Source organism: Muscardinus avellanarius (assembly GCF_963383645.1).
Source record: "Muscardinus avellanarius genome assembly, chromosome: 1".
NCBI classification, from domain to species: Eukaryota; Metazoa; Chordata; class Mammalia; order Rodentia; family Gliridae; genus Muscardinus; species Muscardinus avellanarius.
In genome coordinates, this window is record NC_137786.1 from 116,514,683 (window position 1) to 116,521,116 (window position 6,434).

The window sequence follows — 6,434 nt, forward strand, 5'->3', positions numbered from 1 at the left end:
AGTGCTGAGGAGGCCTGACCAGCACCAAGGATTCCTGACCAGTGCCTTTGATGTCCTTGCTTCATCCTGCCCCCACACCCCACTCCCCCACTCACTCCAGGCCTGGCCAGAAGTGCCACACTGTGATGTGATGCAGGAGCTGGAAGCACAGAGCCCTGAGGTCATGTGTTTCATTCAGGAAGGCAGCCAAGGACAGCCCTGTGCTCCAGTCCTTAGGTTAAGCCACTCCAAGGCCCTGGGCTTTAACACGTCTACCAGGGAGAGTGCTCTTCAGGAATGAAGTGTAATAGCTTTGGTGTCACCATGGGTCCTTTCTTAGCTCAGTATAAAAATAATGAGCCAGAACACCTGAATACACTTCTAGTGGGATTTATCAGAGTGACAAGAAGGTGCCTCACACACAAAGAGTGAGACAGAGTGCTTGAGTGAGACATTCCCATCACCTAGAACCCACAGTCTTTATATATGGATTTCAGCTTACTTATCTCATGGGAAATGGGATGTGAGGACAAACTGGTCTGTCACCCCAGGATGGATGTGAGAATAAGCTGGCCTTGCGATATGTCTTTATCAGTCATTTAGATGAACAGTTACAGAGTCTCTTCCTGAGTTCTGACCAGCCAAGACCAAAACATTCTACTCTATCATATAAACTTGCACACATTCATAGACATAAGAGTGGGAGGGGCAGTATTGTATGTCCAGTCTGGCTATTTCCATGCTGAGAGTATCCAGCATTAGGGTGCATGAAAGTAACATGTCACACTGGGGAATGTCCCAGGTCCCTGTGACCACCCAATGGACCCTTATAGTTGTTCATTTGTGGCTCTATCTGGAGCATAATCTGGAGCTTTATGGCTTCAATTCTCTTGGAGACAAACTTGACCACATAGTAGACATTGGTCAAATATAAGTATGAGTAGAATGACCACTAAGAGTCCAAAAAAAGATAGGAAACAAGTCATGGAGGAAAAAACAGACTTGAGACCTTCCCATAGTGAGACACTGTCAACTTTACTAAAGTTGTGTAACCAGGATGCTTGCTCATATATTTTGTTTATGTTGGTCTTGGCCATCCCTGATATGTTAATGTAGGTACAACAGGTTTTATTTAAAGTCACACATATGCCACCTTTGTTTGCAAGAAGATAATCAATAGCCATTAAGTTATCAAATACAACCCCTACCATGGACTCATGTGCTGTTTTGAGTCCCTGTAGGACATCGGCAGTAGTGACCATGATGGTTTCAAGGGTATGGGTTATGTTTCTAATAGAGGCCTTGTGATATGTAAGCCCTCCCCCAAGAGGCTAGTAATACCACAGCTAATATGGCCCCTGCCATCAGGAGCAGTAATTTTCTCTTAGAACGCAACAGTGTCCTTGTTATGTTGAATACTTGTACTCTTAGAAGCTGCTGGTCATCTGACCCAGAGCACACTGGCTTACCAATGTAGTCATATGCTAAAGCTGCATGAAGGAATTGAAAAAGAGCCTGCCAGAGAGTCAGAGTAAGAAAGCTTATTTTGAGGGTGGCCACACAGGAAGAGATATCCAATGGAGGCACAGGCTTGTTGGTAGGTAGAACCTCTAAACCTCCAAGTAAAGTTAGTGAGCCATGAAGGTTTGTTGCTGCAGGTGGGATACAGTAATCCTCCTCCCTGGAGGTAAGAATAGTCACAGGATGACCTAAACTAGGGAGATATTTTTGTCCCTATCCTCTCCCCACCCCAGAGATCCTGCCAATACACCACAGTGAGAAGTATTGTATAGACCATAGTCTTTAGGGCACTGATGAGTCTGATTAGCTCAGCAAGTACTCTAATGGGTGCAGTTGGAGGTTGAAAGTGTGGGTGTAGGAAGGGGGATAGCCATGCAAGGCTTTGTAATAGAGAGTTTAGATAAATCATTTGAATCCCAAAAGAGACTTGAAAGAGAGTAGGGACTTTGATTAAAACAAGCAGGATCAGGATGACATTTGGTTGTGCCTAGGCTATTGCAGGTAGAGCAGTGGGTGTTATTAAGGCAGTAATAAAATTCAACTGCTAGGTTTTTGGAAAAAAAATTGCTTCTGGTGACAAATCAGGGGACCTAGTGATAATAAAATCCATAAACAAAAAGGAAAACCCCTATGGATGGGCCCATACTTCATCATTCTACTCCTACTGCTGTTAAGGTTTCTGGCATCAATTCCTGGATACACCATACCAGCATTAAGTGGTAGATAGCTGACGATCCATCACTGTCCCCTGACACACCTGAGACCACTGCAAAATATTCTTGTGAATAACTAGACGAACTTAAGCTCCTGTTCAAGAAGACACCTGATAATTAGATACATGATTGATGGTGCCACCCTTCAATCTCCTTTCTTTTGGGGGGTGGCCCTCCTGGGTGTAGCAATAACCTGCTGTACCTTGCTGATGATCCTATGCATGTTACCTGAGGGACTCTGTCAAACAGGTTAGATTGGGAGTTTTGTCAAAAGTTAAGGAGACTAGCCAAGGATGGCTCAGATCCAAGGAAGCATTATTAAGTAGACAGGCTTGAGATAGTTGCTAACAATCTCTAGTAGGTGAGATCTTTTTGAAATGTGTTGAGAATGGCATATTCAACAATCTTGTAACAATTCACCCTCTACTATTTCTCAGGTTAAGTTAAAAAGAAAATTGTGAGCCCAGAATGGATAAGGTTTTCCTGAAAGAGCCATTTCCAGCCCCAAGATAGCAAGTGTTATGAGGCAGAGTTTAGCAATGGGCATGGTTGAATCTTCTGGTATCTTTTGGAGTTTTCCAAAGCTTATTGATAAGCAGCCAGCTGGGTGACATAGTTTATTAATATCTGGGATTCTGAGTCTAAGACTATATTCTAAAACAAGAAAAGGCAAAGTGAAGAGAGTGTAAGCTTGTTTTACAAACTGGCAAATGTTTTAGTACTCAACCCAAGATTCAAACTCAGGCCTCTTTACCAAAAATTCAATGCTCTTCTTTATAGTGAATGTTGGGAGTCCTAGATTCTAGTTCTGTTTTGATTCCATCCATGCCCTCCCTTCCATGGATCTGCTGGAGCCAGGTGACTCTCTGGGACCTGGACCTGTGTCATTCTGAAGGCATCCAGACAGCCACGGTTAGTGCCCAAAGCGGACATAATAGCTTCCGATGGAGCAGCCTTTTCGTTGCCAGCACTGGACTTGGCCATGTGGCCCGGGGCTATCTTGACTTCTTTTGTTGCACTTCCCTTTCCCCCGCTGCCACTGCCCCAACTGCCAGACCAGCCGCCCTGGGAGCCAGCTCCTCAGCCCTCAGTGCCTTCTGCATTCTCTCCAGGCAACCCCGTGGTGCTCTCAGCTTTTCTAAGCCCCATGTTGGTGACAGGGGATGGGGGCTCTGGCCCTAGTTGGGCCGCAGCTGGCAAGGTCATTATCAAAGTCAAGACAGAAGGGGGGGCCAGAAGAGCCATCTCAGAATCAGAACTTTATCCTTACTCAGCCTGCCCTCAACTGAATGGCCTCAGGGGCTCCCTGTGGGGGCTCTGAGGGGCCTCCTGCTCCATATATCACTGCGTCTAGTGCAAAACCATGCTGCCCACCACTGCTGTTGGCATGAGCCAGGAGGGCCCCTCAGCTCTTCCTCCCCAGGCTCCACCACCAGCTGCCCAATTGGCCCACATCATGCCTCTGAAAAGGGCCTGGCCAGGGCTTGCAGGGGCCACCGGGGAATGAGGTCCCATGGCCACCCAGAAGCCCTCACTGGGGGGCCTGGCCCAAACCTCCAAGGGTGTCTATGAGAACTTCCAATGCTGGCAGCGCTACAAACCCCTGGCGCGGAGGCACACATCGCAAAGTCCTGATGTAGAAGCTGTCTCCTGCTTTCTCATCCCAGTGGTTCGTCCCCTGGCCCAGCTGAAGCCCACCATGACCCTGGAGGAGGGACTGCCTCTGGCCATGCAGGAGTGGGAGCACACCAGCAACTTCGACCGGATGATCTTTTATGAAATGGCAGAAAAGTTCATGGAGTTTGAGGCTGAGGAAGAGCTCCAGATACAGAATGCACAGCTGACAAATGGTTCCCAGAGCCTGTCTCTTTCAGCCCCTCTGAACCCCGATCTTCAAGGGCCCCAGGCCCCTGAGGTTTGCCAACAGCCAGTGTACATTCCAAAGAAGGCAGCCTCCAAGGAGCGAGCTCCTCGCCATCAGCAACGCAAACCCCCAAAGCCTCCAGTTCCTGAGGCACCCAAGGAGATTCCACTGGAAGCTGTAAAAGAGTATATTGACATCATGGAAGGGCTGGTGGGGAGTCAATTGGCCGCTGGGGATTCAGATGGAAAACAGGAAGAGGAAGAACAGCAGGAGGATGAAGGGATGTACCCAGATCCCAATCTCCTAATTTATATCAATGAGCTGTGTTCTCAGGAGGTCTTTGTCTCTTAAGGTGGAGGCCATCATTCACCCTCAATTTCTGGCAGATCTACTGTCTCCAGAACAAGAGAGGGATCCTTTGGCCTTAATTGAGGAACTGGAGCAAGAAGAAGAACTTATGCTTGCCCAGCTGGCTCAGAAACGACTCTTGGCCTTGGAACAGGAGGATGTGGAGACGCCTCCCGGCTGCAGTGCAGCTCAGTTGAACTCAAGTCCTTCTGTTTCTGATGAGGATTAAGATGGGGGTGTGTCGGGATCCAGCCGGACAGCGACGGGGCTTGGATAGATGATGAGTACCGACGACTCGAACACACCCCCATGAGCTGGGAGTCAAGTCAAGCAAGATCTCGTTTATTTCTTTCCAGGCAATCATATATATATAGCACCAAACCACGAGGGGAATTCGCATGAGAAATAGCCTAGCCTATCAGAATAAAGATCACTAGCGCATATTTCACTCACAGCCAATCCCAGGCCAGTACATGAGCCGTACATGTGTGCGGAACCTCCTTTAAAGGGAAAAAGGGAAAAACTGCTCAGTCTCCCCACCCATAGCAAATGGGGAAACCACGCCTTCGTAGCTTCCTCCAGATGCCATCTTAGCCCCTTTTCTGCTGAATCATTTTACTGTGTAAGTTCTTAAACTTTACTTAAAGTTTTGCCTTAGGCTGCAGGCCGCTCAGGCCGAGGAAGGCTGCATCTCGTTAGGTGCTGTATGGACACACCCCATCAGGGATGGGCGGTCTCGACCCTCACCAGGGTCTCGCGGAGTGGGGGGTAGCTGGGGGCATTGTTCACCTTGGGAAGACTGCTTTTCCAGGAGAGCAGCGGGCAAGGGAAGCACATGGTGGGCAGCAAGGAGCCCTAAATGATCCAAGGGAGATGTGTAGGGATGGGAACACTCTGCCATCTTCTAGCAGCTGGGACCCAGCTGAGACAGGGAATGATCTCCTCATCCTGGAGGCCCAGGATGATTCTTCCTCTATGGAGGCTAACCAAGAGGCAGGGAATAGAGGAAATCCCTTTTCTCCTTTGTTGGAAACCACAGAACATGTCCACATACTAGATGTCAGAGATGACTGTGGCCTCCAGCTAGGGATCAGTGAGGATACCCACTTACTAAGTTTTCATTCTTATGACCCCCAAGGAGGGGGCAGGGAGAATATATGTTTGTCCGGGCCTAACGACCCTGTTCCTTTACCAGGCAGTCAAGAGTCTTGTAAACTCAGGACCCCCCAGTCAAGCTCTCCTCACCAGAACCTTAGAACCTCTGCTAGATGGGGAACCAGGGATGCTTTAGTTCTGAAAGAAACTGCTCTTGTGAGCAAAACACTTAGCACAGCAGATAGAGCAAAAGGAAAGGAAAAAGAGACAGAGGAGGAGGAGGAGGAAGAAAAGAAGGAGGAAGAGGAGGGGGGGAGGAGGAAGATGTGGAACTCTCCAACTTTGCCTACCTCTTGGCCTCAAAACTTAGCCTGTCTCCAAAGGGGCTTCCTCTTGGTCCTTGCCATGTCTCAGGTCAGGCCACCCCAAGAGCATCCCACCCCTCTGCTGAGGCAAGAGGCCCTGGCCAAGCTCCATACCCTGTCACCAAGACTGGGAAGTGAGCTCCAACTGGAGGCCCAGCCCCTGCTGACAAGAACTCCCAATCAGGAGCTCAACTTGGGGTCTCTGGGGAGAAACCCCTGCCTCCTGCCGTAGCAGGACCTTAACAGCCTCTCAAAAGGTGGCGTGACAGCTTTGTCATGGACAAAAGGTATAAACAACATCGTAGCCAGTAGGAAGCAGAGGGCCCTTCCTACCCACCTGCCAGTGCCCAGAGGTGGGTGATCCAAGTAGATTTCAATGCTGCTGCTCCCAGGGGGTAGTCAGCCTCAGCCCCATGCCCTCGTTTTGTTTGTTCTGCAAAAGTGGTTGATGAGCCTGGGGTGGGAGGTCCTGAGTGGGAATTAAGGAAGAAGGACCTTTGGAAGGAGTTGTGTGGAAAAAAAATAAAGATTTTTTTGTTGAAAAAAAAA

At 48.7% G+C, this 6,434-nt stretch overlaps 1 pseudogene across 1 annotated transcript; it reads left to right on the forward strand.

The window, feature by feature from the left end:
• Positions 1 to 3,078: 3,078 nt before the first annotated feature.
• On the forward strand, positions 3,079 to 6,023 carry LOC308276175 (NUT family member 1-like; annotated as a pseudogene). The gene is made up of 3 exons: positions 3,079 to 4,652; positions 5,150 to 5,736; positions 5,824 to 6,023. The product of its transcript is annotated as an NUT family member 1-like (transcript).
• Positions 6,024 to 6,434: the final 411 nt, after the last annotated feature.